The sequence below is a fragment of the Coturnix japonica genome, chromosome 7 (assembly GCF_054131305.1).
Source record: "Coturnix japonica strain WE chromosome 7, WE-NBRP24, whole genome shotgun sequence".
Classification (NCBI taxonomy): Eukaryota; Metazoa; Chordata; class Aves; order Galliformes; family Phasianidae; genus Coturnix; species Coturnix japonica.
The window spans coordinates 12,239,449-12,264,423 of record NC_140669.1 but is presented as its reverse complement, the minus strand read 5'-3'; positions in this window follow the sequence as shown (position 1 = coordinate 12,264,423).

Genomic DNA, 24,975 nt, shown 5'->3' with positions numbered 1-24,975 from the left:
GGAACATGATGATGTGCCAGTTTATATCATCTGTAAAAGATTTGACAACCAAGTCTCAGATGCAGATGAGACTCTCCCATATGTATAAGTCACTTAAAAAAAAAAAAAAAAAGCCTGGAGAAGATTTTGTTGAAAGCAAATAAGTCCAGGATATGGGGAAAAGAAGGCACTAGAGTATTTTGTGACATTCCTTATGCTGATATCCAGAACCTAGGGTGATAAGAACTAAATACGACACTGGCAACATTCATAACCTTTCAGAGAGAAAAGTGAATGTTTTGCTATGGTCCAATTAATCAGATATCTCTTAACATGAATAAAGAAATAAGCAAATAAAAATCCATCAGCTATTCTTAGAGCATCTCTTCAAAACAACTCCCTTTGTTATTACAGCAATCTGAAAATGAACACCATGAGATAATGGAGTCTTTGGAGCCTTGGCCATACAAAGGCTACTGTTAGGCTTCTTAATTATTTCAGTCAAGTACAGGTTATATAATTTTATCAAGCTATTCACGTTGGTGATTATTTGTTAACAAAAGCCACAAAAATGCCACAGCAATGGGGAAGGCGATACACGTAGTGAAATATTTCATGTGTGGTGGCATAAAGCTTTATTGGCATGAACTAGGAGTGGATGCATTACTCATGAATGGTGAAGCCAGCAGTAAATGAAGGTGGCCCCAAGCGAGTATTAGTCACCTAAACACAACCATATGCCACTAGATTTTGTGTTACATTTTCACAGAGATGAAATTCTCTGCAAATTTTAGAAATAACTAAATGGACTTCAACTTCAGAGCCTCATAAATGTAAAGCTAAGAATCAGCAAGTATGCAAAACACCTCTCCCTTTCCAAACTTTAAATCATCAAGAGTTTGCCTATAAACCAAGATGACCATTTGAAGTGTGGCTGTTTTACCTAACATCTCTGTGGGGTAGGAACAGCCTGTATCAAACGCCATGAGGTCACCGTGCTTGTTTCTCTTTGCAAACCTTAGATCACCATCCACTTCCCACCCACTGAGGGTTGGCTTGTGTGGCACAGACTTTTACAAACCAAAGTCTGAAAATCGCTGAGCCTGTTCTAGTGTGTCATGCCTGCAAGCTAACTGTTACTTCTTGTAAAACTGCAGAGTTCAGGATGTAAGCATATTCTCCATCTTTCAAAAGATAAGCCTGTAAGAGACTGGTACAGCACATATACAGCATAATATAGGGGCTGTCAGTTGCTACCATTTGCTCAGAGCAGCTTTTGAGCCACAGCAGCAATACAGAGAGTGCTCTATGTTGCCTTAGCAGTGTTATTTTAACAGTAATTGAATTAGCATGGTAAATAAGGTCACATTTTTGTTGTTTGTGCACAAGCCTGCAAAGAGTAGGCAAAGATGTAGGCAGCATCACAGCAGGACCAAGGAGCTCTGTTTTGTGCTGCCATATCTTAATTTACCTGTAGAGCTCCATGGGAAGTTTTGTATCCAGCAATAGTTTCTACAGTGCTTTATTTGAAGAAAGGATTCCTGTAGAGGTTTGAGCATGCAGCCACATGTCTCTGGTTTGTCTCATGGCCAGAGGATAGGAAGCCTGTAGCCAGTGCAGAGAAGCTCGAAACAAATGGGGTACGGAGGTGGTTAATGCAAGAGCACAGCGTGGGAGAGCCTGAGAAGCAATGAGAACTGGGAGCTGAGCAAAGTTCAGTGTATTTCACACGTTATGAGTGCAGATCTTAGAAACTGAAAAGCCATTAGCTGTATCTGTCTTGCTAATAAACACACAGTGTAAGAACTGTTTGCAGACAAAAATAAAACAATGGATCACTTTCCAACGGGGTTATTTTTTTGTTTTTGTTTTTTTTTCAGATAAAACAGAGGAGCTTCCAAGCCAGCTCTTCCTTTCCCTGTACTTCATGGCTAATTCTATACATACTTTAACAATCTCAAACTAAACCATTCCCAAACAGGGGGCAAAAAAAAAAAAAAAAAAAGGAAAAAAAAAAAAAAAAAGAAAAAGAAAAAGAAAGAAAGAAAGGATGGAGTCCTCAGAAAACTGGCAAAGAGCTATTTTGTAAGGAGGGAACCAAGGAAAACATTGGCATAAGGCACAGTTGGAGGGTGTCAAATCCGATGTGGCAGCCCTTTCTTGTGCTGCTATGTGGGATTTGCTTCAAAAGATCAGCAAAATGAAACTCTTCATACCTGAACTAATACAAATCCATGTAAATTTGAGCTCTGATCTTATGGAGCCAGTCACATTGCCAGAGGCTCAAAAGGAGTTGTCTTTGTTTGTTTTTGAAGTCTATGTGAAACCGGATCTCACATACTAATATCTTGATCCAAACAATATAATTGAGTCTTTTTGTGTTCCACTCACCCTTTCAATAAAACTTTCCTCCAGTTAGATTTTATTTTTATCTCCTTCCAAAGGAAGGGTAAAGGGTAAAAATACTTTTCCTTTTGGTTAAATCTTTGCCTCCCTCCACAAAAGGTTCCAGAGAAAGATAGAGGTGTGGGGGATAAATATATAAGCAAATAACTACACAAACAAGGCTTGTATTCAAGGCTGCTTGCTGTATCGCAGAACTGCGAATGAAGCACCAGGATCCGTATTGCTGCTATGAAGCAGCAGAACAGTTTAAACATGTGAGACCACAGGTAACATGAAAAGCAAATTGAGGGCTCCACTTCTTTCACATCATTTATAAAAATTGAACCTATTTATCTTTTGGAGGACAGAGGAATCTATTCTATACTACCGACATTTAATTGTTTTGCCACATATAATCCAAGGCAGCATCCACTCTGTAAAGAGGACTCACATTTGTCATCTTAACTCTTTCCTACCCAACTGTCAACTGAAAACATGTATTCCCCACAAGTTGTTGATGTGAAAATACAACTGGAGCAGATTTTGTAGCTTCCCCATTGCACTGGAAGTCTCCTTCCAACAGATTCTGGAAGCTAAACATAAAATCCAAATTCTAATGTTTTGGACACTCATTCACCAAGACTTAAAATCATCCGCATTATGTTTTTCTTGAATAGATTATACTTAAATATTTTGAAAACATTTACTACAAACTTCTTTTCAATTACAGTGGAATTTATGAATCAGCACCCATTCATAATAAAGCTTTATAAAACCTGTTCTTTCTATTGTGCTGACAGGAACAGACACACAATGGGACAATCCAACAAGAAAAAAACTGTTGTGCTCAACACAATAGCCAAGGTTGTCAGAGATCCTGGAGTGATTTTTACCTTGCTTCACTAAAGCACGTGTTTGTTACAAACCTGACCAGCAGCAAAATCCACCTATAACTGCCTTGTAAAATAAACAGCAGTGACTACAACTGAACTTTTGTTATGTTTAAGCAAATAAAAGTTTAAAGGCACTAAAATCTTTGTTAGGCTGGCTATAAAAACAATTATCACTTCTGCTGCAATGTTTGACTTGAACGGAGCTTTATATGCAAGTTACTATCCTTACAAATCAGCACTAACCCCATGCACCTTGACGCTGAGGTTTTGCATGGCCCTAAAATCCAATATACAGCCAGCACAGTCTTGCTAAGAGCAAAGAAGCTAAACATCAACAAATGGCACAGAATCCAGCTAAGGACTGGTAAGCTAGCTTCCCATGCAGTGGTAGATTTAGGCAGGGTGGACACAGCACTGCCTAGGCTCATGCAGCCTCTCCTGGAGCACTACGGAGCAAAGCTCAGTCCACCTCTCTATCTCAGGCCTCAAGCCAAACTCTAGTGAAGTCAGTTGGACATTTTCCATTTTCTGTGAGTGATATTGGAAAAGATCCAACTGAATATAAGTAATGATGTTTTAAATGTACAGTGCTACAGGAAGTAAAAAGATGTTTTGTTCTCCCAGCTTTTCTTCCTCAGGCTTTCTTTCATTCCTCTCTCGGTTGATTAATTTAAAATCAGCAAGGAAAGTAAACTACCGTCATGTCTTGTGGGTTTGCTATTGCTGCTCTAAGATAAGCCAGAGGCCATTATCACTTCAGGCAACTCAGCATACATGTAAACTACACTTACCTTAGTCTTCTTCATAACCCAGAGCTTGGCAACTTTTCTTCAGCCACCAAGCCTAATATTCCTAAAAATTACTGTCTTAACATACAAAATTCCTAGGAGAAAGGTTGAAGTGTTGAAGAAGTCTATATTAATAAGTACTTCATAACAAGTGAGAACACCATAGTAATATATATGAAATATTATTTCAACTGTAACAGACTGAGGTCCTTTGAGGACCCAAACACTTTTTTTACTACAAAACATCATGCAGTGTTGACTCACAGAAAATTTGGTGAGACGATTGCTTAAAAAATGATCTCACTCCTGTGCCCAATAACAGAGAAAACTCCTTGGTTTGTGTTTGTGTACACTGTGTTGTTTTTTTTCCTCCATCTTTTTGATTTGCAGATCCCTATGGGGTCTGCAACATAAGGCTATCAATTATAAAGTTGCTTTTCTCTATGATTTTCAAGACCCTCCAAAGTTAGCCTACAGGTCGCTGTGGTTCGCCACTGAATTTACACTGTCTTCATTTTTATCTAGCAATTTTGCATTTTGGCAAATATTTCTACCTGTGGTGATAGGGCCAGGACTAAAAGCTCTAGATTTAAAAACAACAACAAAGAATTAGATTGAAAGGAAAAGCAAAACACTGTTGTGTTTCTGTTTTCTTATTAAGTTACATTTTGGCAATCCTTGGGGAAATTAAAGCTTTGGAAAAATTCCATATGGCAACACTTTTTCCAAGAGTAAAGAATTGCAGGGAATACACTCTATATCATCATTACCAGGCAATGATCTTGTGGATGGAAATAAGAAGAAAAATCTGAGCAGTAAGATCATAGAAAATGGAAACTGGGAAACACCAGCCAACTTTCCTTTGAGTCACTAGGATCTCTAATGTTATTTAACTACTTATCTGCTACCTTAACAACATTTATTTAGTGTCTCCTTGTCTTCGGTCATGGAACAGACATAAGGCAATGAGAAGCACCTGTTTCCATCTCATGTAAAGAGTATGGAAAACAGTTAACTTCTCCTAGATGCACAGACTGTATATCAAACAAAGTTAGTGCCCAGGAGACATGATACACCTATGTTTCTCCTGTGACATCCCAGAGATAACAACTAGAAGGTATGGCCACCTTAATCTGTAAGCCTCAGGGCTGAGTCCTTGTCTCACATAATTCAAAAGCAGGTCTCATTATACTGTCTCATAAGCTATTCCAAGAACCATGAGCAGGTTATTAGTGTTGTTATAAATTTTCCCTGTGTCACAAGTGCTCATTATGCTGATTGTAAGAACACTGATCCCAGAGAGACCAACTTCGTTAAAACCAAGTAACTGCACACATGAAATTCACAAATCCCTTTGCAGCAAAGCAACTGTTACAGCGTGCTGTTCCTAGAGAGCTGCCCATTTTTTGTTCAGCATCAAACCACAAGAAAAGACCAGAGATCAACAACAGAAACTTAATTAAGCACATTTTAAAGATACTTGTGTTAAGAAAAGGCTTACAGCTCTCAGAAAGAAGAGAGGGAGGTCATATCTGTTCAAAATTTATGGCTTCTTTAGTTGAGCTGTTTGTTACCCTGCTGCTAGAAATTCAGGTCCAACACCTCTAAGAGCGCCAGCACAGAAGCTACCAGCACCTCATTGGTAGGAAACTTCGTTTTTATACACGTATAAAAGAACAATTTGAGTCTAGCTACTTGAGAATGGGGGAGGAAGGGGAGAAAACCCAAAAAAAGAAATATGTGTATTTCCTATTGAAATGTTTTAGCTTGGGATTTTTCCAGTAAAAATTTACAGGCTTTCCAGGAAAGTAGCAGCTCTCTGAAATTTTTCTTTTGGTTGAAATATACACACACACACACCAAAGCATTTAGTTTTTCCATCAGCACAAGTCAAAACGATGTTTGCAATTTATTGTCCAATGGTGATCTATAAGAAGCTGGAGAAGATTGATGGACACAGGTAATTCAGCTACCCACAACAGAATTCTTAAATAGACAGCAAAATAGATCTTGTGTAACATCACAGTAGTGAAAAATGGTATAGTAATAGAAGAGGAAAAAGAGGCTAGTCTATCACACCTCAGGCAATCTAACATTTCACACTTAACTCCTGAGTAAAAGCCAAGAATTTAGCTTCAGCACAGGAGCTTGCTCAAGACTCCTTTACCCCACCATGCTAGTTTTGCTCAAGACTTTCCTCATAAATGGAAGCTGGCCAACATAGAAGTCTCAATAATAATAATAAAGATGATAAAAAATATATTTCATAAACATAATCTGTTTATCTGTTTTAAAGCAAAATAAATATGAGTGAACAGCCAAGTTTACCCAGAGAAGAAGAAGGATAATTGTAAACAAACAGCCAAGATTTTTTGCGCTACTCTGGTGGCACAGAAGTGCTTTGAGCGTAGATTAGATAGCAGCCAAATCATTTTCCACCCTAGTGAATACTTCTGACCTCAGGAACCTTACCTGCATAAACCTTTCCCCTTGGACAATAGTGTAAGAAAAAATTCATGCACATTCCATCAGTACTTTGATACTCTAGCCATTTCTTATAGCCTTGTACAACTGGGAATTACACTGAGCAGCTGAGACCCCAGCCCTGTTCTGCTTTCCAGCTCAGGATTAAGGGAGCAGACAGCCCAAGAAGCAGCTAGACTCAGTTCACTATTCTCAGCCAAATCTCACTTCACTTGAGATGCATCATTACTACAGACCTTTAACTGTGTTGGCCCAACACATGGAGGAGGGACACCAGCAGATCTCAGCCAGGAGCAGATCTGTAGTGCCACACTGGAAGTAGCAGATGTGGGTTCCAATTTTTCGGATCTACGTCAGGCTTCCCAAGATATGTGTAAATCACTCTGTTTTTATACCTCGGAGTCAAAAGCTTTCCTCCTCTCACTTCTGATCTATTTAAGTGATGTAATCTAACACCTGCTCCATTGCTTCTGGGCTTGTTTGGTCAAATACTTTTGCCTTAAGAAACTCTTTCAAAGTGAGAACATTTCCTGGGGACAGTTTTAAAGGAACAGAGGGCGGAGAGCTCAACATGCTCTAGCCATAGTGTGACAGTGGTTTGGGGTCATGCTCTGCCCACTAGACCTTAACTGCTGTCCTGCAATTTAGTAAAGAGACTGTTCCCATCTCTTCCACATCATCAGTTTGTTAAAATTATACAGTCCTTATTTCCTATTTCAAAAGGCTACAACCCTTAAGGCTTCAAAATTTTGCCTCACAACTGGCTTCCGAGAGCTCTGTGAATACATGAAGTAACTCCTAGCCTTTTCCAGGCAATCCACTGGACAGATGCCTGAACACAGCATCTTTGATCATGAATTTTTAACATCATTTGTGAGATATGAAAACCAAATAAAAGCAATGCACACAGCAATATTTGCATAGCCAACGCATTGAAGGTTTTAGAAAGGCACTCTGTAAATGCAATATGACATACATCACATACACACAGACACCAAAAACTTCACTCAGGACCACCTCCAACAGGCTACACTTTGTCTCAGGCAATCACTTCATCCTTAACACATTCCCATCTGGCTTTCACTATAATTTGGTTCAATCCTAAAGACCACCAGAAAGGTTTGCATAGTCCTAATTGGCAGACACTTAATTTCCATTTATTTTTATTAGGAGCTAGGTGTTTGCCATTTTTGCCTTTGAAAACTTCCCATCATCTCATTTGTAATAAGGGAAAAATTTCTGCTAATCCTCAACAAAAATATTGAAGTAACACTGACTGTGCTTGTTTCTCATGCAAGCACACACACCCACGTGCTATAGCACAGATTTATACAGAAAGGCATGCAGAGAAAAGCATAGAGATGGTACAGCGTTGAGCAATCATAAGGGCAAATCTCCTGGAAGCGTAGGAAGGATGAAGTATCTGCTCCAGTATCCAGAAATGAATATTGGTAACACTCACACAACAGGCTTTTTCCCCAGGTATCATTTCCACTGAAATCATAGAATAGCTCAGGTTGGAAAAAGACCTTAAAGATCATCAAGTCCAACCATGACCTAACCATACAACCCTAACTAACAACCCTCCACTAAGTCACATCCCTGAGCCTTTCCCAAGTGCCTCACTTATCCTAAGTAAACTGCTTTACTGAATATTTCTTTCAGGTTAAGTTAACAATGTGAAAAAGCAAAAGCAATTTGAAGCAATTCTTACAGTAAAAGCAAGCCTGTCTTTTCTTTCAGACAATGGCTGGCTTCACATATGACACTATTTGCAGAAAAACTTTCCAGAAGAGCCAGATGTGGCAGGGATTAGGGTCTGTTCCTGTGACATCCCTCCCACCTATGCTGCACAGGAACCGCCCTGTGAAAGCAACCCCCAGGTGGACTTGCTTGTGGCAGCAATGCATTTATGGCAGTTACACTAACGATGCAAAACATCCTTTCATTACTCTGATTTTCACAGGATTTAAACCAAAAATCAATGTGAAAAACTGAAGATATGCTTTCCCTCCCTTCCCTGTGAAACCATTGTTGCTTAGAAGCCTTTTATATTTGATGCAGGAGAAGAAATATGGTGTTGTCTTCAATCCCAAACTGCAGGAAGCGAATCTGTGTGACTGATGCTTAAACTATAAGCAAGGAACATTTTTTAAAGGGGAAGTGCAGCTGTCCCCCTCTGCTGCAAGGTATTTTTCAATTTACGCTGTAAATCCAATATAAAGGTTTATTGTACGGAAGGCAAAAGATCTTAATCAGGAATTAGCCTCTTCTAATGAGGAGAAATAAGCACCACGGCTGCAAGAATTATTTCTAAGAGATAAGAATGTAATTGCCTAATGTGACTAATAATCTGATAAGAGCCTATTTTATCTGATTTAACCCACGGAACTGCTGCTAATGTACAGAATTTGCAATAATCCCCAAGGAATTCCTCTTATCACAAATGGGATTGTAGAATGATAAAAAGATTCATTGTTGCAGTATTTGCTCTGGACACTTCTGTTCAAAAGAAGCAGAGTTTCGACAGCTTGAGGTAATTGCAGCATTTGCTCAAAGATGGGATCATTTCTACAACACTTGAATTTCTGAGGACAGAATACACATTCTTTTTAGCGGACAGTAAATTCTGTGACTCCTATTCATTTATAGCTTGGATATCCTATCAGTGCAATTACCAGGAGCTAAAAACAATTTCAAGTCCCTGTGAAAATGTTTTCTAGTGTATTTTTCCACACTGACAGAAATTAATATAATTTGAAATCTATAGTGACACTAACACTGTCATTATCCAAAATCATGCTCAGTTCCAATCCTACCATATAATGACTTTAATCCTAATGGGCATAATCATATCTGATGTAAAACTAGACACATGACAATCACAGAATTTAGTGATATTATTATACCAAAGAATAGCAGCTGCTGATTTGCCAATATTAACAAGCAGCAATCTTATGATAACTCATTGCTCCAACAACTAATCAGAAGAGGAGGACTGAAAATTTGGCAGTTTGGTCCAGCAATTACATCTTTAGGATGCCACAGTTGGTAATTTGCATGATTTTTACTGTCGCACTTGCCATGAATTTTCTCATTCAGCACAAAGGCTCATGGTTGGCTTCCTGTGCCACTATTACTATTGTTTGTTTATACCTAATGGTACATTCAGCACAGCAGAACTGTGAGAAGCAAAGCAATGTGGATATACTGATTAGACAAGTTGGACATAAATTAGAGAACTTTAAACAACAACAAAAAAAAACAACTTAAAATTGAAGGCCTTACCTCATGACTGTGTGCCCACACAAATTAGTCCCTTTGGGCAAAAGACAAACAAAACTTCACTACCTCAAATTCATGCAGACTCCTCCTGCCTGTGTTTTCACAGTTATAAAGCCAGCAAAAGACACACAGAAAAGAATGTAGACTCTATGGAAGGGATAAAAACACTATTTGTTCTGTAATTTAACATGGGTATCTTGGAAGAGAACTCTGGACCATTTCATTTCTGCTTCACAAGCAGAAGTTTGAGGAATATTATTTGAAAGTCAGGTGTAAGCACAAACACCTTCAAGAAAGAAGGAAGGGCAAAGCTGGCAGGTGGAGGATGCCATCTTCTACCTCTCCCATAGCTGGTACCATCACAGCCCCCATCACCTCCAGGCAAATCAGCCTCCCTACAGCACTAATACAAGACTAAGTCAAGTGGGTCCACAACAACTTCACCCTTAGTCCTTATTCTCTGTTTCCTCTTAGCTTAGTGTCTCTTTCTTTGCCTAGCAGCAGATATGAGCTGTTGCAGGTTTTATCAGAGCAGTCAGTGTAAGAGCAGGAGGCAATGCATGGAGCAAAACAGTAAAGGAACATGCCAGAACTCCAGTAAAAGCATATTTGCACACAATACAAAATATGAGCATGAGCCGAGTCTCTCCCTCATAAAGAATGTAAATATCAAACAGATGAAAGCATAACTTTTCGTGATTCAGTACTATTATTGTTTGTATGCACGATGTCCTCAGAGATCTTGGCAAGCAAAATTTCCACCATAGTAAATACTGTAACACAAAGTAATAAACAAGCCATCCCCTGAAAAGTTTTATTTTTAATACAGGTCAATATACACAAAGTGGGTGCAACAACTAAAGAGACAATATTGAGGAACAAGGATAGGAGAGATCAGAGCAATGTCTCTTTCACAAAAGGATTATTTGCTGCTTAGCCAAGAACCACAGAGCCCTAAGTCTTGGCAAATCCTCAAATATTACTGTGGTACATAAAATAATTATGTATCTGCACAATTAACTGATCTCTAGTCAATTAAATTTAATCACAATATTAAAATAAGAAATGTATCAAGAATTGTTTCTGCTGATCTAAATACCACTATAGCGAGAGCAGATGGAATAAACCACATAAGCCCTCAGCCTGGCAAGACAACTTCACACAAAGCTGCAACATCCATGACCACAGAGCATCTTCTTGATATCAAGCATTAACCTGGGGTTGCCGATAAGGTAATACAGCAAGTAAACCTCTCCCACAGATCTACATTTCTGCACAGAGAGAATACTCAACAAATCACAAATACGTGGGACACTGAAGGATTTTTATTTTTTTAACAAACAACTACATCTCCAAGACTTTTTTCATAATCAAGTTGAAGCAACTTTTGGATACCTCACCTATTCCCTCCCCACCCATCATTCATTACCTCAGCAGCTTCAGAAAGAAACCAAGGAAACATTAATGAACAGATTTGGCTGTCAGTTATTAATTCTAAATGATTTATTTATTTATTACTAGAATCCTTATGATTCAGACATCAAAGAGCAGATGAAGATGAAGTTGCTGTCATGCTAATCTGAAAAAACTGCATGAAGAAGACTAACAGATATTACCTCCTATAAAGAACTTAAGACCTTGCTCTTCATTCTTGATTTCAGATCTCAAACAAATACCACTGCATACATTCCAAGACAGCTCCTGCAAAAACTGGTGCTCTAAGTCTCTCAATCCTCAAACTTTTAATGCAGTCCTCATGATGTACAAGTGAGAACATTCTGGAGAATTACAGGCATACACAATATCTTTGCTGTGCAGTTTGCAAAATTCACAGAAACATCCTACAGCCTTGTATAAGCTGGCTTATTCCAGTACTTTATCCTCTAAGTACTCTAACAAACTACCTCTATGACACCAGACACTCATGTCCCCCTATAAGGTGACATCTAACCATTCTATCCTCAGAAACCACAGCTGACTTTCTCTAAACCCAGGAAACTAACACTGAAACAGTCATGCAACATACCACATACAGAATAGGTTCAAGATAAGTCCACCAATCAAACCTAACATTCGAAAATGGCTAAAAGATTTTTTTTCTATTGTTGATGTTCCAGCAGAAATCCAGTAACAGCTGTTCCTCCATGAAAGTGGGCCTAGAGAACTTCTGTAATATCTGCTATTCTAGAGAGTATCTAGAGACATATCTCTACAAACATACAATCAGATCAGTCTAAGAAAACATAGCCTACAACCTATTGTTACTGAAAACGGGGACCATGTCATAGTCACCAATCATCCAAAACACATTTATAAAGTCAAGCTACACAGTCAAACCTTGAAGTACCATCGCTTCTATAACGAGAAGAACAATCATGAGACCCATCTTACCCATCTAAATATGAACTGTGCTCAGTAAGAATAGTCTTCAGGGAAACTGTTTATCTCAGAACAAGCAGCGTCAATGTTGTACTTAATAACTACAATACAAAATGAAAGTCTCCTATCTAGTAATTCCTGACTGTGGTATGCCATCCCACCATAGAAGCTATTGAAGTCATAGCCCCTGGTGATTTCTTCAGCAGTATTCCTTGAGCTGAGTTTCCTCTCCAGTCTTCCAACACTCTTTTAACTTCTATCAAAGTCATCAGAAGCAAGCTATCAGCAAATCTTTGATGAAACCAGACAAACCAGCACTGCAAATATATCACCAGTACATCTTCCCAACCTTAAGAATAAATGTTCTTAAGCAAGAAGCCTAGTTCCTGCACCCCATCCATAAAACACACCTCAGAATGGAGTATGCAGCAACCCACATCCCTACAGTGTCAGCAGTAAGGACAAACAGTCAGTATATATTGGAAAGTAACTTGGGAAGGGTTAGAAACATGCAGTTACAAATGGGGAAGTGTCTGTCATAAAGAAAGAACTCAGATCCCAGTTTATCAATCCTGATTATCCAGGGAGGTTCTATGGAAACTAGGCATGACAGGTTAGTAGTTGCAGGCAGCATCTCTTGTTAAACCAACCAGCAAACTAAAGAAAATACAAGCTTTTGGCCATACAAGTCCTTCTCTATTTCTTGTTTGAAATAGAAGCAGCAGGCTTCAAAGCTAAAAACAAATTGAGAACAGTTGCTTAGAGTGTAATTAAGACAAGTATTTATAAGACCATCTCTAAAAGAAAAGGTAGTTGGCATCAGTGAAACAGAAGGGATGTTCACAGGGAGGGGAGGGAAAGGAAGGGGAAGGAGGAAAGAGATGATAACGTGGTTCTCTCTCAGCAGAAGGAAAAGAACAGGCAGTTTATAGTCTGTGAAATGTGGAGAGGTTAGTGATGTTTGCCACAAAATAAACATCTCTATTGAGCCTTGTGGTGTCCAGTTGAGTCAGGAAACTGAGTACCCAGCTTTATCTTTGAAGGGTGTGTTGAAGCTTTTCCTACAGTTAAGATACACAGTATGTTTTTGGTGGAACAAGTTTGTCTCTGACACCTTCAGAGAGACTGGACTATAACTGTGTGTAGGTGAGGAGATGTAATGCCTGGGACAATTGCTGCCGTACCATCACCTCAAAGCACTGAGAGGATACACTAGCTAGAAAAATTGCTGAATTTAATTCAGGCACTCTTTTTAAGGTATGTGTCCCATTCACACCTTGCTGATCCACAGCTGCTGGCCATCTCTCTGTCCTAAGAGATCCTGGGAGTACCACCTCTCCCTCAGCAAGACTACTACTCTGCTCTTTGTGCTAACTACATCTCTTCCTCAGGCTTTCTAATAAAATAACATGAAATTAACCTAAAACAACTATTCCCCAAGTGTTCTTCGGCAAAGTTTGCTGCTTCTGTTTCAGACCATGTCCTTTTTTTCCAGCTATTTCTGATGCTCTGATAAGACACTTCCTACAAACTTGGCTATATAAAGCTAGCACACAGACTCTAAAGTAGTTTGGATAAAAGTACACTGCTTCACCTTCATTTTCAGGTTGATTGATATTTTACTAGCATATTTTAAAAGCCTAAAAATGGCTTTAATAGGAAAAAAAGAAAAAAAAAAAGGGGGGGGGGGGGGGGGGGAGGAAAAAAAAGAAAGCATTTCCTGAGAGAAAGTATTACATTACTACATAAGCTACACTTAAAGTAAAAGGAGATTACATGCTATAGCATCCTTTAATTTCAAATGTAGCTATATTAGGAAGTTATTATGTTAGCTCGTGGATTATTTTATGCAGGTAGATGCAAGTTTCATGAAAAAAACTTCTTGAACTGGAAATTATCATCTTGAAAGCTGTACTTTCAATTGTATGCTGACATTTACGGAGAATGGGCAGATTATAAAGGCACTGAAAATAACAAGCAGCAATAAAATAAACCCCCTAAAATCCAGGACAAGATGTAGAGCTGCCATACATTAATAATCCCCTCTGAAATCAACCTGAACTGCATTGTTCAGTGCCATGGTACTTTCTCAATCCACAAAACAGTCCATTATGTTTATATTTGTGATTTTAACTCTGTGATAAGCCAACAAGACCTTGCCAGCACCTCTAAGCTTAAAGAGGTGCTGTAAAGCAAAATGGAAGCATATCCTTATCTAGTTGATAAAGTGTATCAGCATGGGGGGAAAAATAAAATAAAATCAGTTATGTAGCTACCAAATACGAAGAAAAAAGAACATTTTGACCAAAAAGCAGATGCAAAGTAAATTAGATATAGTTTTACGCTCTTCATATCACAGACACACAACAATTGCAATCAGAGACCAATATTAAGCACAAAATAAAGCACTGAACTCATTACTTACTTTGCAACGTACACCCAGTTTTTTCCTCAAACTTCTGAAAATTAGCAACTGGCACTAAATCAGATCACTGATATGGCATCCTCTACAGAAAATTCCTTAGACTGGAAAGGACCTTAAAGATACTTTAGTTCCAATCCCCCAACATTGATACTTAAAGAAGTATTATTTGTAGTATACACTCCACGCCTTAAGTAAGTGCATTAAAAGGGTCACAAAAACAAACAAACAAACAAACAAACAAACCCAGTATATTTTGCACAAACTTGAAGCCAGTAATATTCCTGTGACTTTCTAATCACCTGTAAATACTGCCACAATTTTTTTCCTCATTCTTAGGAGATGTCAGTAACAAGTTTTACAGTGAGAAAAAGCATGAAACAGTATTTAAGAAGGATATGCAAGAGATTAAGTTTGGACAGGTTTTGGTGTAGCTCTGCACTGTGAAAGCGCAACTGAGGAGCAACAGGGAATGCAGAGTTAGAAAGTTTGTCTATCCAGTGTGTTCCCCTAATGTAGTTAGTTTTTTTCCCAGTATAAAACTAGAGAAAATTTCTCAGAGGATGCCTGGCATGCAAACTGAATAGAATTTGATTTGTGTGTATATTTACGTTTAAATGAGTCTTCATATTACTTGAATACAAATGTCATGAAGTAATAGAGGAGTTCAGAAATCATGTAGGATTTATTATTATTATACTTATTTCTCTCATTAACAGTGGTTTATTAGAGTGGACTGGATAAGTCAGACCCACATGTTAATTACATAGTGAAAAAACACAAGAGACAACATTACATAATGTAGCAATAATCCAGACAGGACTGACGGGTAGACAGATTCTGGATTGCAACATAAGTACCAGCTTTTAAATGCTATAGCAGCTTAGAAAGACATTATCCCCATATAATGTTATTAATGTGCGAATCCTTTGACTATGGTAGGTAATTGTCCCCCATAATTAAACCCCAGCATCAGTAGGAGAGATATGTGTGTTTATCATTTGTATTCCTTCCAGCTTTTATTTATTTATATTAAGCACAGACAGGCATCATGTCACTTGAGGATTATCTCATGGTGGTTGAACTCATTAACTATTAAGTATACATTATTTCACACTGGAACAATAAGGTCTCTATAGTACTCATCAGGCAGAAGTGGAGAAACGCCTTCAACAGAAAGCAGCGACATAAGCCATGCATTCCTCAAAACAAAATGTTTTGCCAAACTTACTTAATCAGATGAGAAAGGAAGTTTATTATTCACAATTGACTAGATAAATGTGTTTAGATTAGACAACTTAGAAAACAACCAACCCAACCCAGCAGAAAAGCAGACATAGCTGGTAACACCTCCATTAGGATTACGGATTCTTCATTAAAGAGCACTGGATGGATTTGAACCCAAAGTCAAAAGAACGGCACTTCATTAGAAAACCAGCAAAATTCCTAAATCATAATGCAAAACAGTCCCATGTGACTTTTCCCAAGTGCTCCAGTACCCAAGAGATCCTCCCTCTTGGGAAATGGCAGCAAATTACCAAAACAAAGTTGTCCTTCTCATAGTTGCAGCCATTGCAACTGTCTTCAAAGAAACAAGCTCTGCTGAGCTCTTATACACTTTGTATCACATTGGTATGAACTCCATCCTAGTAAACTCTTATCCAACACTTATCAAGAAGCTTTGTCAGCCAGAAATTAGTTTCTTTACAGCTGCTGTGGATACCTTGACAATTCTCAGAAGGGATTTCTCTCTCTTTGGTGGTACCTGCTCCCTTCTTCTGCAAAGGAGAGATATAGCATGGCTTCTTCTGTAGGCACCTACATTCAGTCCCTAACTTCAGCTGAACCCAGCCTCTTTTCCCCCTTCTGAACTAGCCAAAAGTCTGAACTTTCAAAGCCTATTACACTCAGTTCAAGCATTATCAACAACGAGAAGCACCAGAGCACCAAATTCCACTTTTGTAGCCATCTGGGTAGCTTAGATCTTTTTGTGTAACTTAGATGCTGATTCAGCACTTGTGCTCAAACTGGACGTGAAACTGTTTCAGGATTTGCTAGTAGAACTATTCTGGACTTGATAACATGAGTGTGTAAATATTTACAACATAACCACTTGCAGGTTGGAGAACTGTAGTCATGTGCTATGTAGAAGCACCAACAAGCTCAGAAAAGAAGCAGGAGGGATATATGTAGATACCTTTCTTTCACTCTACTTGAATATCAGTTCTGAGGATCAGTAACCTTTAACTTACTGAGGCAAGTACTGAAGCAAACACACCACACAGGGAGGCCTTGTGCTGAGCAGTGTATGATTTGATATCCCAACTCTACAAATACTTCATTTTTTAATTGCAAGAAAAATTCCAACATATTGAATTGTTCTATGCCCTTACAATGAAGTATGTGTATTTGCTTTCATGTGACTGATTAATAAAAAAATTAATATGATTAAGGCCAAACTGTACAAACAAAGAATACTCTTATTATAATTAAAAAACTTTACTGTAACCGTGACATCAATCAAGAAGCCTCCAGAAGAAAATTACAAAAGTACTTTTTTTTTTCTTTTCTTTTTTTTTTTTTTTTCTTGTTTGGATATTTTTCAGTAATAAGAAAAATAAATAAAACGCATAGTTTCCATGAAGCTTGGCTTCAGCTACCAGGTGCAACATCTGCTCTAGAACATCTCACATATGCAGTGCTTCCACAGCTGGTACAGAGCCTACCAAGTCTCAGGCATTTATAACTTCAAAGGTATTCAGAGCTACCAGGACCACGTGTTCAATCCTGTTCTCACAATTAAAATTAAGTTTAACGAAGACCTACGCTGAGTTAACGTAACCTCTCTAGCAATGGATTTTTGTCATGTTCTAGAAATTGAGCCCTCTGCATTTTTGTAAGAGGTATTTCCCTGCAAGGAATGGAGAGACACGCTCTGAACATCAAGTTCAGCATCTCAGAATTCCTCCCTGACACACTAAACAAAAGTTGCTATCTTTGTGTAGATTAGCAATTGAGATCTACAAACCAAAAATAGCCCAGGAACTAGGTAAGACTTCCGAGCCAACTGCAATATCACGCTAATGTTGCCAACAGCCAAATGAAACAATAATTAGATTTGAACAGAATTTCAATCAGGTCTCTACGCAGTTTACCACAGGTCGAGGTATTTCAACACTACCCTTGGAAGTACCAGGAAGTGCATGGTGGGAAGATGAATGCGTAGCCCTTACCTTTTAACAATGATCAGGGTCACATGGCTAATTAAAATACCTTTGTTTACATCGGGTAAGAGTCCTGCTGTTAGACCATCTGCACCTGCAGTCTGTTCCATCAAAACCCCTTCCACAAATTGCATGCTCCTAATAGGTATTGCTGTGCCAATGACAATTACCTAATTAGACATTAGAATGTCAATGCCGATTTTAAAATCCATGCTAATTATTTTACTGTTTGACAGAATATTTCCCAATGAAGGAAGGAGTCTGGATAGCATAATTATGTCACGAGGAATACTTCTGTATATGATTAAAAGGTTTGGCTGCCTCTGATTGGAAGGGCTCCAGTTATTTATGTATTTAACAAAGCTGCAATCAGCACATACGGTTTTCAGCTGAAAGAAACAATCTGAACCCTGCTTATTCACTTGCCTGCTACAGCAGAACATATCATGAAGCTCATGTTTATGTTCCTCTTTAAGGTTTGTCTTTGAGTAAGGTTAGTTTGGAAATGGAGGGGAAACATGTCTAGAAGACAAATTACATGATAGCTCTCTTTCCTGGTTTGAAGGCAAAAAGCGTGGGTATTGAACGTGTGACTGGTTATATGCCTTTAGCTGCAGAACAACAAATACCTCTGTGCTAATGCTGGGCGATTCTAGAAGCACTGCTGTATTTACTGGTTGCAAGCTGCTTCTGGCACTTGGCATCACTATGAAGGTTCTGATAGATCTGTCCTAGGCCAGATTCTAGGCCTCAACATTCTGGCTTATAAAGCAAGGCAACTTGATCTATAAGACTGATAATAAGAAAGATTGAATTTAGAATTCTAAAGTGTTAAATGCAGCTGCAATTGAAAAATCTTAAAGTACCATCAAGGCACTGTCACAGCAAACCACATGAAAGACAGATTCAGTAAACATAAGGAAATTCTGCAAAAGTGCACTGCACAATGGATGAAATGTTCATAAGCCTTTCTAAACAAACATACCCAGTTTCTCACTATTCCTCAAATCCAGAAAAAATACTTGTGAAGAATCCTGGTTAAAGCTGCGATGCAAGCAACAACACAGCACAGCTTATGACTTCAAGTATATTATTTTTTTTAACTGATAAAACACTTTTCCTAGAAAAATACTGTAATGGTATCAAGGAGGGCAAACTTGATCTCGTTTACTATATGATTTCCATAGATGCAATTGCATAACAATGATACAATACCTAACCAAACAAAAAACCTATGTATCTGCGAATCTATGTTTTGTGCACATCAGTCTTTTATCATTGAGGAGATTCAATGGCATATCATATATATAATAATTCACATTTAAATTCATTTTCGCAGCCTACTATTGGTTGGTATAAATTTTAAGTGGTACTGTATGACACATGTCTAGACAACATCCAAACCACAGATGCCTTTCATGTCCAAGAAACACTATCTGACCAAAATGTCAGGTAAGCACAACATTTAGAAGTCATAGATCAAATATCATTAATAGAAAACACAATCAACAAGTAGCCATACATTTCAAATCCCTCTTTAAGTTTTTCTCCAAATCCCTTCTCAAGACTCATTTCTGCTATTGCGCCAACAGTAAATGAGCCGATTGAAAAGCAGGTTAAAGGATAAATCAGGATGTCTGATATTTGTTATACTAGTTCATAATAAAAATTCAGACAAGTATGTATGTAGTCAGCACTGCATTCTTCTGTCCCTCCTGTATCACACTTATGCATTCTAATAAAGCAATTGCATTATCTTAGACATGTCAGCCTTTCAGCAAGAATTTTATAGTGCCTAGTGAAACAACGCTCTTCTCATTTTGCAAACCATTCTGATACACCAAACACATGTCAAATACCTTCTAACAGAGCATTATGGTCAGAAGACCTTTTAATACACATATATGTTTAAATGTGTTTGTTTTATCTTCTGAATGCTCCTGGGTGCATTTATAACCTCCTTATTGATTTTGAGGATTACATGTCTCAGTACTACTCACCGTTGCAGTAATTGGAATTCTGTAGCTGTCCCATGCAACACATACTGAACTGCTTATCTGCGAGCTTTGGGAAAGTTTCAGCTCCAGCAGAGCAGTAGCCAAAAAGACACATCCTTTAGTGCCTAAAGAAGACAAAACAGAAACACACAGAAGGTTTATAATAAAACTGCATCATATGTTTTACCAGACACTGCATCTTCAGAACATATAAACTAGTATTATTGTATCATAAAGGCTGACATAGCAGGTCATCAAATGTAAATGCATTAAAAAATTCAGGGATAACATCCTGACCCCACATAAATCAGTGGCAAAACTCCAACTGACTTTGCAGGGACAAAGATTTCACCCAAGCTTCCCCCCAGTGCCACACTGGGTTTGCTCTGTGTCTTGTGTATTCCCCAGTATACATCAACCAAGCACAGACAAGCCTTGCAGATCACAGCTAACAAGAGGACAATAAATAAACAAATAAATAAAAATTAAAAGAAAAAATTGATGCAATGTTCAGCTGGGGTTAACTCCCAAGGAAACTAATCTTAGTTCTCCAGCTGGAGATGAGGCCCAAAGTAGGCAAAACTTCAGCAAAACTTCACATGGAAATTTAATTTGGACTAGTTATTTCAGGGCCATGTTTTCCAGGTGGGGCATATGTTATGCATTTAACTGTCTATCAGCTCTGTGCCTTAAGACTTGCTGTAAGCACCTGGGCACCACTTTAAGAATATAAATGATAATCGGTGACTTAATAATTTCATTAGGCATCTTAACAAATGCATTTGCAACAACAGTCTTCTTTATTTAATATGGTGGTGCAAGAAGCTCTGTGCAAGATGCAGAAGACATATTTCCTACCATAAAGAAATTAAAGTTTTATTATTTGTTCATCTGCAATTCTTTTTTTCCTTGATTTGTTTTTCAGTATTCCATTATAAAGGGAAGTACGTAACTCATTTGAAATAATCCATCCATGTTAGGATAACATGCATTTATCAGATATATGACGAAAGTATAAACTTATCAATTTAGGGTGTGATTTTAGAAACATTCATTATCAGAGTAATTTTCTCCCCACTGACGTAAGTCATAAAACTTCCATTGACTTTGAAGAGACCAGAGTTAGGTCAACACTAAGTGCCTTTGAAAATTCCAAAGTTAAAAGTTAACTCTAAATTTATGTTGACCCAGTCACAGATTTCATTGTTCTCATTGGAATCATCACAGGAATATGTAAGCCTGTAAATAAGTATCTCATCTCTTTAAGAACAGCATACCCCAGACTAGCTTTAAATAACTCATCCCTCTAAGAACGACATACCCCATCTATCTCTGTATATTTCCCTAGACTCAATAGTTTCGACAACTGCTTGGAAAGGATTTATTTCCTTAGAAATCTGTAGTCCCATCGCGTGTTATGTTAGCCGGAAATGGGACACTGCACTGGATCTGGTGCAGGAAAGCATCTCCTAGCGGATACAATTTTGCTGAATGTCATATAACGCCCTGAAAGATTCTTGGTCCAAGGATTCTTTCTGACAGGTAATACTCCAACAAAGCATCATCATCTCTCCAATGGCCTCAAATAGTCTCCAAGTGAACACTGCTGTGTTTTTTTATGTCTGAGATTAATCCAAGGTTTTTGGAAAAGTAATTGCCATTTATCAAGGTAGCATCTACACCCTCAGGTCAGAACTGGGGCCCTGCTCTGATAGGTATGTCCATACACAGAATGAAAACACATTTCCTGTTTCAACAAATTCATTGTTTGCATATAGTAATGCATTAAGAAAAAAGAGGTGTCAGAGCATTTTTCATGGATTTAGGACACTTCTGTCAAATGAGGGATCCCACCAAGCAATGGACTCTGTGTCCACCTGGAAACCCCAGAAAACTTAGCAGTTTCCTTGTACAGTCTTTACTAGCCCCAATTTCTTTCTTCCCACCTCTAAGTCTCTATATAAAAGGAAGAAAACTTTGTGAGTGGGAAAAGCATTAGTCTTCCAAGTAAGGTACTGGCCTCCATCACAGTAATGTACACAATAAACCTTTGCTTCAGCTTCCTGAAGCAGTACAATATCCTATGAGCATACACTTCACAATCTCTTCTGCCACCAAAAGATTCTGAAAGGAGGTGCTCCACCAAAATTAGCAATGGCACTATCTCACCTAATCACTGAACATCATCAGATTTGCAGCCTTCATGGCCTCAGGCTACTCACCAGGATGAGGCTTCTTGCCCTAATACCAGTGTGGGGTCCTGAGTTTCCTCCCCAGGAAATGCTTCACTGCCCCATAAGCATTGATTTTGGATGCATCGCAGGGCAGCAGAAAAAAAAATATAACACAGAGAAACACAGAGATGAGCCCACGTCACTGGGAATACCCCATCCACAGGACAAGGGACCCTCTTCTCTCACTTCCAGTGGTAGATGCCAGCAGCTCTGCCTCTCTGTGCAAAGCTGGCACTTCGGATAGTGTATCCTTGCTAACAGAGTTGCACTTGGCAAACTGCAGTTCTTCAGGCAAAGAGCAAAGAAAACAATGTTTTATTGTCTTCCCACCCACAGCTAATGACATCAACAGGGCAAGCAAACAAAATCTGCTCCTTGCCCTCTCATTCGTCTTTCTCCAGTTCCAGTAAATGGCAGTAGAGAGGGTATTTTTGTTTGTTTTTGTTTTGCTTTTCCCCCCACGTGATGCTCAGCCTATGCAGCTTCATACAGACAAGGCTTTCCACAGTGTAGTGACTAATATCCAGCTCTGCTACTGGCATCTTTGGGAAGTTCTTTAGCCCTGCATGTTGTCTCCCATAAAAATGGGAATGCTCTGCCTCTACCTTCCTCTCACTCCTCACCTTCCCTGTGTAGGCTTTAAACTCTCTGACCTGCAAAACCTTTGCTAAAACAGTGAACAGCAAATATGAGTGTGATGGATTTTGAGCCTTTTATATCATTTATATTACTGAAAGTATCCATAGGTGGATAAAACAGATGGGAAAGAACTGTGAGAAGACTGTGATTAGCATAATTGCTAGTGATCACATGAGACAATCTGCATAACCACAGTCAAGCATTTTTATAAGTATTACTAAGGAGATTAATAAAAAAGAATCAGTGCTGGGAGAGCCACTAAAGCAAAAGCTATATTTTTTCTGGGGGTTAGCATAGGGCTCTGTACAGGACTGAAGTATGACAAAATTCTCCAGAGTATTCGTATGACAGCTTTTTGTATAAGAGCAGAAACAGGTATAAAGCCCCTTCATTGACCTCTCTATTCTTATTCTGTGGTCTGTGACCTCTGGGAGGTGATGCTCCCAGCACACTCTTCTCTGGGCAAGAATCTGGTCCAGACATGAGGATACCTACAGAGGGAAATCAGAGGAAATGGGGATGGAAAAAGAGGAAACCTACAAAGACCATCATGAGTATTGACTGGAAGAATCACTTTAAGAAAAAGTCAAGCAAAGAAAACCAAAAGAAAATAGTGACGAGTTGTATCAGTGTCAAATATAAAGGATTTCTGTGCAAATCAGCCAGAATGTGTCAAAGAAGTCAGCGATGGGCCCTAGGGAGGAGGAAGCTGTATTTGACAGCCTGAACAACAGCCCTTGCCAAGCAATGGAAGGTTGAGCTTGTGGTGCCATGTCTCTTACTGCGATATATAACAAGGCATTTGGCAAAGTGAAGGAAATGTGCACAATGTCTACAACTGAACTGAAGCACAACATCCCAAGATACAAATTAGAAGGATGGCATTATTAGGTGTGTTTGAAGTCACTGGTACTGCTATTCTCTTGTACTTCAAACTAGGACACCTCAGCAATATTCATTCATCCCATGCTGTCTGTAATCCATCATGTTTTTACTTCTCACCCTGCACAACATATGCTGAAAACAAAGTCACAACACAACTTGGACCACTGGATGTTTACGAAGCACAAGTAATTTTCATGAAAGCTTCAGCAGTAAAATTCAGAAGGACCTTCAGAATGCAATGCTGAGACTACTAGTCATTCACAATGCTGTCACATTCATGCTCATATGCAACCTCTGAAATTCTGCTGAAACAAAGTCCCAGCCTTGCACATGTTTTTTTGATTGCTTTCTTCAGGGTTTAGATAAGATATAAATTATAAGATTTGTACTATTGAGCTCTACCCAAAACTTTTTCCAGCTTACACTCCTGAGGAATGTTTGGCAGAAAAATGACATAATAATAAAACATAAGAATAATTGTTAGGTGTTAGTTTTCTATGGCAAAGCAGAAGCAGACAGTGCAGGGAACAAAGCTGGATTGGACCAGGTTTGGATTGTTCCTTGAAGAAGCCTTCTCGGGCTGTAAACAAGGCAGAAGACCACTGGGCAGGGTACACATGTGGCTGACCTGTCACACAGCATCTCCAAACCACCTACATGCTTGGGGGCAAAGGTTTTTTTCTGCCATGACCCAACCTGCTCCATTCAGCATCTATATGGTTATGCTGGCCACCAGTCCAGTACTGTTCAGTGGGCAGGCACCCAGAACTCTGGGCTCAGGTTTTTCCAGTTCTCCACAAGAGCAGATCTTTAACAGCAATTCCTAGCCAGGGAACAGCCTCCATTTCACTATCTTCGTACAGAAACTAGAGTTCTGTTTGTAACTTCTAAATAGCACTCACAGGGGTTGTGGAGCACAGGCAAGAGCTCCTTTCGCTAAGAATCTGATGGTTAAGCTGTGAAGTTGGAGAAAAAAAAAGACAAAGTGAAATATTTATAGCTCTGTAGCTAGAAGTGACCCCTCATGTGTGCATACCTTTTGATGGTCTTAATTACATGTTCACACACTTCTTTTTTTTTCTTCCAGATAAACATTTCCTTATGGAGCTCACAACACTGATGCACAAAGAGGAAGATATGGCAGCTCAGCAAATGCACCCTGGCATCTCTGCTTTGCAAAGTTAACGACACAAAACATGCCTCTCTAATGGGAATGGGAGACAGCAAATTCAATTGCACCTGTGTGCCCTCTAATTAATAAAAGTACATCCTGTAACAATTCTTTCAAGCTTTTCTCTGTTTGGTGCACCTGGGAGACAAAGATCCCTACAGATCCCAGAGGTGGGGAACCTAGCACTGCCATTCCTAAGGCACCTTCATC